At 32.2% G+C, this 12,182-nt stretch overlaps 1 pseudogene; it reads left to right on the top strand.

Annotated features, from left to right (window-relative positions):
- The first annotated feature begins 239 nt into the window (after positions 1–239).
- Positions 240–2,362, top strand: LOC103941281 (annotated as a pseudogene).
- Positions 2,363–12,182: the final 9,820 nt, after the last annotated feature.

The following is a 12,182-nucleotide window of genomic DNA, read 5'->3' on the forward strand; positions in this document are numbered from 1 at the left end:
TCAAAAACAAAAATAAAAAATTTTCTCACACACTTTGTGTGTGCTCATATGCTAGTCAAAGTGAAGCAAATAGGTTATTAAAGAAATACAAACTTTTGATTTTATGTTTCAAATTGTTTATGAGATTTGTAATGGGAAAATGAGTTAATTATAAAATGTTTTACAAAATTAAAAATCCTAAAACAAAAATAAAAATAAAGTACGAGGTGGAATATGCATGCTGATATGGACATGAGGTTAAGGAATTTAATTTAATTTTTAATCTTAGTTAAGGTATTAATCTAAAAGTAATCTTGTCCAACGATTTTTGAGCAAAGATTATTTTGATTCGCTTGTTTTCCCTATTTAAAGCTCAACCGGTGCACTTGTGTTCAAATTAAGAAAAAGCCCAAGCGGTGCACTAAAGGCTAAAGCCATTGCTCTCCGTCTACCATGAGCTCAAAGCCACATGCTGCCATACTTTGCAGCCCAGGCCTCGGCCATCTCATCCCCTCCCTCGAACTCGCAAAACGACTTGTCACCCACCGAAATTTTACCGTGACGATCTTCGCCATCCCATCTCCTACTTCCAAGACTGAGTCTGAGCTCGTCAAGGCAGCCGCCACCCCTAAAGTCTTTGACATTATTGAACTCCCACCACCCAACATTTCCGGCTGTGTTGGCCCCGATGCTGCTGTCGTTACCCTCCTTGCAGTCATGATGCGTGAAGTACGACCTGCGTTTCGGTCAGCCATACTTGGAATGAAGTCTTCTCTTCGTCCTACAGTGCTTATCGTGGACCTCTTCAGCACCGAATCTCTGTCCATCGGCGACGAGCTGGGGATTCCCAAGTACGTTTACATTGCTAGCACTGCATGGTTCGTAGCTTTGACTGTCTACGGGCCAGTTTTTGATAAAGAGGTGGAAGGAGAGTACGTGGACCAGACTGAACTGCTGAGAATTCCGGGTTGCAAGCCCGTTCAGCCCGAAGACGTGGTTGACCCGATGCTGGACCGGACTGACCAACAATATTTGGAATATGTAAGGATGGGTACTAATTTCCCGAAAAGTGATGGGATTTTGATGAACACATGGGAGGACTTGGAGCACAAAACAATAGATGCGTTACGGGATGAGGGACTCTTGGGTAGAGTGGCTAAGGTGCCAGTTTATCCCATTGGACCATTAACGAGGCCGGTCCAATCAGCCGGTTCAACCTCAACCGGTCTAAGGGATGAGGGCTTGTTTAATTGGCTAGACAAGCAACCTTGTGAATCTGTGATACTTGTGTCATTAGGGAGTGGAGGGACTGTGTCCTTTGAGCAGATGGCAGAAATGGCTTAGGGTTTGGAGTTGAGTAAACAAAGATTCATTTGGGTTGTACGGCCACCGGCTAAATCCGCAGATGCTGCTTTTTTCACTTCATGTAATTTTCAAACTTACCTAATATATATCATCAAATTTTATTTGTTATCTTCGTAGAAACTTTTATTTGTGTAAATGTACTAATTTATAGTATTTGATAAATTATTGATATTGTGTTACAATCGATATTTTCACTTACATTTAATATCTTTATTTAAGGAAACCGAGAGGATGACCCATCGACATATTTGCCCAAGGGATTCTTGACCCGGACCCGTGACGTTGGGTTGGTTGTGCCTCTTTGAGCGCCTCAAGTGGACATTTTAAGTCATCCATCAATAGGAGGATTTTGGTCACACTGTGGATGGAATTCAAGCCTCGAGAGCATCACCAATGGAGTACCGATGATCGTTTGGCCACTCCATGCAGAGCAGAGGATGAACGCTACAATGTGGACTGAGGAACTTGGTGTTGCCGTCAGATCGAAAGTGCTACCATCGAAGAAAGCGGTTGACAGAGAAGAGATAAAGGAAATGGTGAGAAAGATCATGGTGGACAAAGATGGTCAGGCAATAAGAGGTAGGGTTAAGGAGCTTAAATTAAGTGCTGCCAAATCATGGAGCGTAGGTGGTTCATCATATAATGCAATTTCTCAAATATCAAGTGGCAATCAAAGAAAATGCTAGGAGAGTTGAGAATATGAAGGCTCTCAAGTATGCTTGCTGTTTTCAATAGGCATATTAACCTAAATAATCTTGAGAATTGTCTTAGCTTCTTAGTTTAGTCCTTATAAATAAAAATTGACAAACTTTATTAGTGATTAAACTGAGGAGTTAGGTCAATCCCAGCAACCATTTTAGTTAAAAATCATTTTGAATATTGTATGATGAAGTATAAGCATCAATAAGATATATGGCGGAATGGTGTGTATTCTCTTACTATTGGGCAAATTACATGTGCAGAATAAATTTTGTTCTCCTTTTGTTCTCAATCACACCAATTGGTCTGGTCACATAAATATATGTATATAGGAAACCTTTAAGGGGAGGGATTCTTTATTATTTTTTTATTTATAAAAATGGGGATTAGTTGTGGAGTCCACATCACATCAAACTTTAATGATCCGAATCGTCTATTTTTCAAGTTGCATCTCATAGATCATCCTTGGAAAGTATTAGCCAAATCGGAAATGTTAAGACATTTAATTGAGTTCAAATAAATTAACTAATACTTTGTTATATAAGAAACAATGAAATTTATCTTAATAATTAAATAGGCAAATGATTTTGGATTGAATTGAGTTTTTGTAAGGATGATCTATGAAACGAGACTTACAAAATAGACAGTTCGGATCGTTGAAGTTTGATGTTGAGTGGGCCCCACACCTAATCCCCATTTAAAAAAAAACAATGGAGATCTCATTGCATAAAGGGCATGACACACACACACACACACACACACACACACACATATCCATATCCCTGTAAAGAGAAGTATCTATTTTGTTATCATACACAGATGAATATTCATACTGCATAACTTGATTCAGTCAATTTTTTTATAACAGCCTGCATAACTTGGTTCAGTCAATTTTTTTTATGGAAAACTAATGAAAAGGGTTTGAAAACTTTGAGTTTTAACGATAAGGACAAAATAAAAGGTAAAGTTAATAGTACTATGATTGACTTTTTAGTATAAAAATGTGATTTTTCGTTACAATGAACAGTATCATGGGTTTTTTTTTTAAAACTCCCTTTTTTTTAACAGTCATGTTAAATGCATGAGAGGCAAGTAGCTCGGCGGATAGACCTAATACCATCTCCAGTAAACAGGTTTAAGTCCTATATGATAGGATTTAATATAGCAAACTTTCATAAAAAGTATTTGGGTTAAATTTAATTTAACCAAAAATTGTGCTATAACTTTATTTAATGAAAAAGATTTAAATTTTAATGAAAAGCCCTTAAACTTTAATAAAAATGACAAAAGAACTTAAATTTTAATGAAAAATACATAATTTTAATCTTAAAAAAAAACTACGCACGGGACCCGCGTGTCTTCACACATATTGTTTATGAAACTTACTACATTGTTTATGAAACTTAACGGTATTACACTGTTTATGAAACTTAACCGTACTAAACTGTTTATGAAACTTACTACATTGTTTATGAAACTTAACGGTACTACATTGTTTGTGAAAGTTAATGGTACTACCCTGTTTATGAAACTTACTACACTATTTATGAAATTTAATAGTACTACACTATTTATAAAACTTAATGGTACTACACTGTTTATGAAACTTAACGTGTGTTGGGCACACATGTTTATATTTTATGTTTTTGCTTTTTGTCCTTATTATTAATTAAAGTTATTAGATGATTTTTGGTTAACATGTAAAGTTTTGAAGTCCTTTTCATTAATTTTCCTTTTAATATATGGCTTCATAGCCAAGCCTAATTACGTAAATATCATATCAACAAACATGCTAGAAAGACATAATCAGCTAATAGTTGCACAACTAATGGGTAATATTAAGGTAATGTTACAACAAAATTTCAAACAAAATCTTAATTAAGGGTGGCTATCAATTTGTTTTGGCTTTATTGGTTTGAATTTGATATACACACTCATGCAAAAGAACATATTAAAACCGGTTTTGTGGATTGTTAAATAGGTATTAAGTAAGCTTGAAAATTTCTTTGTTTTACGTAGAGCTTTGTTGGGCTTCACTAAAAGAGGAAATTGAATTATGACCTTTATTCATACTTTCCCTATTAAAACAGACCAATGGTGTCTGAGGGCTTGGAAATTGGGCATTGAAGCACCACGTGAACAACTTTAGACATCAAAAGCCCAAACCGTGAAGGACAGTTAACCACGATTTGATTACGACCCAATTCTTTTCTTTCTTTGTTAGAACTTAGATATGAAAAGGTAGGGTAAATTACATTTTGCATCTTTAAGTTTGTGATTAATTGCAATCTCATACGACACTTTTAAAAAGGTAATGCTAGATAGACTAAATTTGTAAACCAAATTTTGTAAATCAAATGATATGGTTGTTGATGATCGGACTATTACTTAAGTGTTGATTAACGTGGTTATTTCTTATTGGTGACATATAATTTGATTTGTAAATTTTGTCTGCAAATTTAGTCTTCCTAGCATTATTCCCTTTATAATATTTCAACCTCATACTTTTACTTATTATTTCATTTCAATTTCGTACAGCTATCTCAATTTCTATTAGTTTCTCTATTATCTATCTAGGAGGACGTCGTGGGTCTCACAATTTTTGTAACATGGGGATAAAAAACTAATATTGTGGATAATGAGTTCAATATTAAATTATTAGACCAAAATTCCTCATTTTTAGTATAAATAATATCATCATATTAGAAAAATACGATGAATAACCTTGAATCAAACACATTATTTAGGAAACAAATGCTTATTAGCCACAAGACTATAATATCGTTCCTCACTTTTAGTGTACATATTCCTGCTCTCCTAAGGTCCTCATTTTGAGGATATGTGGGACTAAATGTATATTAACTACATGATTATATTAGTTAGATCCAAATGCTTAAAATATTTGACAACTTAATAAACCAAAAATCAACTTAAAGTCCATGAATCATTAGAAAACTCATTTTCTTGTTTTGGTTTATTAAGTTGTCAAATATTTTTAGCCTTTGAATCTAAACTAATAAAATCTTGTGGCTAATATCCATTTGATCCTCACATGTCCTTAAAATGAGGACCTTAGGAAAACAGGACTTAGAGAGCTGAAAACACCTTCTCTCTCCTGAAAACACAATCACTAGAAAAACCCTAGCAGCTAGCTCTAGCCTTTAGGTTGGGTGTCGATGGCAACCTCCCTTTTTTCTGCTCCTTCCCTCCTGCTCTTCTTCCTTTTTTTTTTCTCTCTTTTCAGTTCTCTTATGATTTTTATCTCAGTTTTCCTTGAGTTTAGTTTCAATTTTCACTAAGCTTGCCTAAAAATTTTGGGCTTCATATCCCTTTCTTGACATTCATCGCCACTTTTTCGGCGTTTTTCGTTAGTTTTCACTTTTTTTTTTTTTTAGTTTTCCTTCATCCCTCTCCTTTAGCCGTGCTTTTCCTTTCTTTCCATCATCTTCTCCTCCACCCAATTTCAAAATCCTAATCTCAGTTTTGAACTAATTCATCGCCATCCCCATTTCCCAGTTCCATCACACCTTCTTTTTCTTCCCCTCCTCTTTTCCAATCCATAATTATGAATTAGATCTCAGAGTGTTGGACTTGATCTTAACACAAGACCCTACACCAATAGCCCACTGCCGAACCGGCACACTGAAAAATTGAGCAAATTGTGGAACAATTCACGTCGAAACAAGGGTATTTTACACACCTCATTTGCCCTCCCACTTTATGTGTAGGTGTGGCTGCGGGTGTGGTTTTTGATGGATTCATCTTGTTGAACACTTTCGGATCGAAGGTGACGGCGTCAATTTGAGTTCTGCTGCTTGAGTTTAGAATTTTTGTTGCTGTTGTTGTTGGTTTTTGCTGCGTACGGTCCTAAGTTTGTGTGGACCTCCCATTGTATCTTGAGTTGTAGCTGTTTCTTAGCTTGAGCCATTTTACTCTAGTATCTCTTTGTTTATTAGGATTTTGTGTTTAGTTTGGACTTAGTCCATCTATCAGAAATTGTAATTTCCCATGATCTTTAATGAAGTTTAATTTCTAAAGAAAAAAAAGGAGAGCAGGACTCCATGTGTACATAAATGAATGACACTAAATGAATATACAGTTAATGTTTCTTATTCAATTCAATTGTTTTTATGGTACACTGTGGTTTAGATGTATGAAATGTTTCTTATTCAATTTAAGTTTTTTAGTGGTTTATCAAAATGTGGTCTCTAGCATTTTATTTTTTCAGTTGGAAAAGGTTGATTAAGTTTATGCTTGTACGATGGATGCTTAGTTTGATTGTGTATATTGAGAAAAACCATATTCATCTTACTGATAAAAAGCTTATCAACCAACATTATCCAACCATTAACTTCATTAAAGGCAATTGTATGTAGCAGATCAAATGAAAAGGAATTCTAGGGTCTTTACCATACAAAGTAGTTGTGTCAAGATAAGACTGTCATGTATTGATGTTGTCTCTAATTTAATCACTTAGCCTAATATTTTGGGTGGTATCATCTTGGTGGATTTTAAGTGTAAAATATTATTATAAAAACCTCACAATGGGCTAGCATAATGTGGTTTTAATTCACATTTGGCAAAAATCGAACTTAAAACCTCTCACTTACAAATAAAGAGAAATATCACTAAACCATACCAGTTATTTTAAATCTTAAATTATTGTTTACGTCTCTGGTGTAAAATCTTAATCTGAATATATAACATCTTTGGTGTAAAATCTTAATCAATCTGAATGCACACAACATCTTTGGTGTAAAATCTTAATCTGAATGCACACATGATTAATGACTAACGTTTTCTTTTAAACCTGAGGAAAAATCAGGTTATATTTTTTACTGTTGGATTGAGAGGTTCAATAGAATACTAAAACTTACTGATTCCACATAGAATAATACCTGTGTTCCCCCGTAGAATAAGGTAATTCACTATTTAAATTTCATAATCGATACGAGTCAACTTCTGAAATTTCATTTGATCATCTCTATAAAAAATTATTTGAACCAAAATGGTTTAATCATCAAGATGTATGAAACAAATTGGCAGTGTGAGTATCCATTAAGTAACATATTCATGATGAATTATCCATGAATACATTTGAATGAGTAAATAACCTGTTAACCAAAATCTTATGAAATTACTAGTTTAACCCTCTAATTAAAACAAAACATGAATAAGAAATATGGGGTAGAAATGTAATTTCACACAACCAAATTTTGCTTCTTTTTTTTCAAAGCTTCACACATGTAATCCTAACATATCCCTATTAAAAAAATAAAATAAAATCTATCACTCTCTTCCTCTCTCATTCTATTTCAAAAACAAAAAATTTTCTCACACTTTGTGTGTGCCCATATGCTAGTGAAGATTAAGAAACTGAATGATTGTAATTATTAAGTTTTACAATAAAGATACGTTATTTGTAGAAGATCACATATGTGTATTCTCTATTGAAGGAACAAAAGTATTGTTCTTCTAGATAATTCATGCATATGGTACTTAAAGGTCTAGAATCTAGATGACTTTGCTATCTATATGCATGCAGCATCTTTCATCTTCCTTTTTTATTTTTTCTTTCTGGAAAAAAAATTTGCAAACATGTGATATTGGTTAACTACCTAATAGTTTCATATTAATTAGTGCAACATGACTCCTGATTAATTAAGATATATGGTTATTAATTATTCAAACAATTAACTGTAGTTATCTTGTCTTCTGCAAGCTCACTGGGGATGGTTTATTTGTCCATTGACTAGATCTAATATAAACAATTCAAATAATGACGATTAGCTAGATAACCTAAACTAAGACCCTTCTAGTGGAAGAGGATTCTCTTCGGATTCACTTTGTGGAGATCCTAGGAATTTCCACATCCTAACCGTTCATCATACATCGTGCAGTCAGTTTTCGTCAGATATTATTTGTGTTTAATTTTAAATAAAAAAATCAAATAATTTTTAACCGTACAATACATGATGAATGACTAAGATGTGGAAACCCGTAGGATCCCCACAAAGTAAATCCGGATGGAATCCAATTCCCCTTGTGATTACTACTTTTAATTACTATCCAAATAATGACGATTTCAAGATCTAATTATAAAATTTTTTAAAAAAAAAAAAAAAAAAAAAAACCTCCAGCGTCACCATATTTTTTTTTATTTAATTAAATCCTAGCCGCCGGTAAAACCATAAAATGTTTGTACGTCTCTGTCTTATAGTTTTTAAGAATATGATAATTATATACGAACTTGCTTCAAGTAAAGTGCGCAATTGTATACTTCTTCGTGTAGGACTCAAATTCTAATTTCCAGTTTTTGTCGAAGCTTTAGAGTCTATAGAAGTATCTCTAAACTAAGAAAAATTTTACTCTTCAATTTATTTTTTTTTTTTTTTTGTCAAACGATAAAATTTTGTTAGATTAGTCACTAATGGGATTTGAACCCACGCCAGTCATGTAAGAACTCTTCAAATTTTTTTGCCTATGTTAACATTGTGCATTACAACATACATACTTCACTTCATTTGTACATTAAACCATGTTTTATTTTATTAATTTTTCTTTTTTTACATAAAACAAACTTAAAAAAAAATATGATACAACAATATTCTATTTTAATGAGCATGATAATTCATGCAAAGTCACACAATGAGTTAGCTATAATAATTAAATTTTAACTTGCCATCTAAATAAATTGAACCTAACACATTCATGCAAAGTCACACAATGAATTAACTATAATAATTAGATTTTTAACTCATCATTTAAATAAATCGAACCTAACACCTTCCAATTATAAATAACAAAAAAAAAAAAAAAAAAACCAATACGTGACAATGAATAACAATTTTAATTAAAAAAGGAAATGACGAGCAGCTCTTCGTTGAGTACAATAATTTTAATAGTGCAAAATGATGAGAGTGGTGGATTGCTTATTGTATTAGAAAGTGGTAGATCGCTTATCATCCTTTGGTTATTAATTTGCTTTAACTTTACCATTTGGATCACAATTTTTTATTTGTTGGCATAAAGTTTTGGAATAGCATTTGATAATGACTTTAATATTTTTTTGTTGGTCGGCTAGATATTAATTAAGTAATTAAATTTAAGCAATTTTCAGCCATACTAGCATGTAGATTATCTCTGGTGGTTGTTTTTTCTACTAATTAAAAGTTGAGAAGAAGAGATATATAGTCGATGTTGTTCATAGTAAGCTTATTATTAACATCAATCGTTTTCAAACCATCGTGAAAAGTTGCATAATGGAGAATTGTATAAGAATTCGATCAGACAAATTAAGTTTGAACTTCTGTATTTATTTGCTTAGTATTCTTTCTTTCTTACTTCTTCTTTTGTTTTATTTTAAGTTTGCTTGCATTCTTGAAGATGAAATTACAAATAGTGAAGGAAGTTCTCAACGGTGGCAGGTCTCAAGTTTGACCAATCGAGTAATAAATTTGACGTCTAATTTATCTACCAAAGTTTCAAATCTAGTATTAAGGATGTAATTGACTAATTTTTATAATTCAATAACTGAGTATTCTAAAAAAAATAATTTAAAGACCTAATTTTCACTCAAGTAATAATTCAATGACTAAACTAACAATCTTATACTTCAAAAAAAAAAAATTGACAAAAAATTTATAAAGAGAGTTTTATTTTTAAAAAAAACTTCTTAAAAAATTTGTCGTGAGTTAAATATTTATACGCGGTGCTAACAAACAGCGGGCTACTGACAAATGATTAAAATATAATTAGTTATGCTAACCTATGAGGGTCACTGTCAATCATCTCTGTCTGGATTTGGAGGCTGCTGTAATCGAAGTCGAACGTGCCCGGCGGGATGAACTGCTTGGTGAAAATATTTGATTTCAAGTGTTGATTGGTCTGGTTTGGGGCCAACTGTCGCCAATCAACAGATTTGCACGCATTATCATGCATGTAAAGCAATTTCTTGTGCTTTTTAAGGAAAGAGATCAAAAGAGAATACATTTCTCTTAATCCATCAAGTTCGGAGATATAGATAGTTGAAATTTAATCCAACTGCGACAAACAACAGCCCATTTTAAAAGTTATAATAATTTAGCCATGAGATCAAATTTCAACGATCCGAATCCCTGAACTTAGTGGATTAGGAAGAAAAGATTAGGAGATGATCCCTTTCCTGTTTTTTAAGTGCAAGCTGGCTCATGGTGCATGTGAAGATATTTCCTTTGTTTATAAAAGTTTTAAAAAGGCGCTAAGTGCTAGTCAGGCAACGAATAAGAGTTTAGCACTAGGATGTTTGGGCGAAGTTTGGATGGGGTCAAGACGGTTTTTTTTTTTTATTTTTTATTTTTTTATTTTAATTAAATTTGTTATATAACATATAAATGAATGTCTAGTATATTTAAAAATACATAATGTATTAGAATACATAAATTATGAAATAAAATGACATATTAAAAATATGAGATACAAACATATAATTAATGAGTGCTCATCTAAATATTCAATAAGTCTCTTACAACTTATTGAAAAATAAAATGCAAATGAAAGTTATCTATTTTTTGTCTAAGTGAGAGTCATGACTAAGCAAGTATCTAGGTGAATCTAAGCAAGCGCCTAGGCAAGTTAGACGTGCATTGAGATAGGTCTAGACACCACTTATTCATTTCTAAATGCCTAAGATTAATTGAGGCAATAGTGCCTAAGCAGAAATTTTTAAAACATGAACTTTTTTTTTTTTTTTTTAAAGTGCAGGCTGCTGGCTCATGATCTACTTTTGGTTTTTCCTCCTTTGAATTGCTAGCTGTTAAAATTTATGCATGTTTGTGTTTCTTCTTTAAAATTTTAATTTTTTTCAAATCTTTGTGTATTGAATACTTGTGAATTTTTTAAAACTCATTTAAAATTTTGATTAGAATTTCCATAATTTATAAATTCTTTTAAAAAACTTTTAAATTTTTAATTGAGTACACCCCTTAATTAGTTGCTTACTTGGAACGGCACTTTTATGTAATTTAATGTGTAAACATCAATCATAATGGCCTATATTATCTTTCCCCATACATTCAAGGTTGAATTTGTTGCATACGTATATAATAGGATTATATATATAGAAATATTTATTGAATAAGTCTCACTTATGTTATATATACGTGGTTATCCAATAATGCTATTTGGACTCTATTTCAGACAATTTTGCTAATCATTCCTTCTATTAATACAAGTAGACCTAAGTTCGGTCCGGTGGTCGGTAAATAAGGTTTAAATAGGACCACTCATCACTACAAGAAGAAAGATGCAGCAGTCACAGAGAAAGTATGACTGCTGTTGGCGTAGCTATTTAAGCATCTAAATATTAATTTTCAATTTTTTAATCAAATATATTAAAATTACCATTAATAGGTGACCATATGCTTAATTGGCACGTATATTCAACGAAAAACTGTATTAACATTTCTAAATTTAACGCTAAGGTGCAAATTGGCCAGTTTTATGTAGTTTCGCCTCTTTAAGGGTTACATTGGGTGAAAAAATAGTTCAAGGGTCAAATCAACAACAACTTAATAGTTGATGAGGGTAAACTGGTAATTTACACAGGATAGTTAAGGAGTGAAATGATTACCTTACTCATATTTTAGTAAATGCAGGAAACTCAAGAATCAAAATGATTCCAATTCTTATTTCCTGTAAGTAAAGAAAAATACTTGGCTACTCAAAGATGAGTAAGAACTCCTGCTCGAAACTCTTAGTGTTTCAATCACAGAACTTTGTGTTTATGATCAGAATCGTTCATATTATGAATCACACTGTAAAGATCATCTCTGCAAAAAATAAATTAAAACTAAGGTCGTTTAGCCAATCTATTGTAGCAAATACATAAACGGTCCATAATGCTTTTACCAATACCGTTCATTTTTTTTTAAATAGTTTGATGGCTAAACGACCTTAGTTTTAATTGATTTTTTGCAGATGCAATCTTTATAGGGTGATTTATAATATGAACGGTTCTGATTATAAACACGAAGTTCTATAAATTGACAACGAGCAATTTTGAGAAATTTTAAGTAAGAGTTTCTACTCATTTTTGAGTAGCTAAGTATTGTTCGTAAGTAAATATGTCATAAGTTTGAATTAGATTTAGTTTTTTTTTT

This window comes from the organism of the source record quoted next, unplaced genomic scaffold (assembly GCF_019419815.1).
Source record: "Pyrus x bretschneideri cultivar Hongxiangsu unplaced genomic scaffold, Pyrus_bretschneideri_v1 Contig8, whole genome shotgun sequence".
Taxonomy (NCBI): Eukaryota; Viridiplantae; Streptophyta; class Magnoliopsida; order Rosales; family Rosaceae; genus Pyrus; species Pyrus x bretschneideri.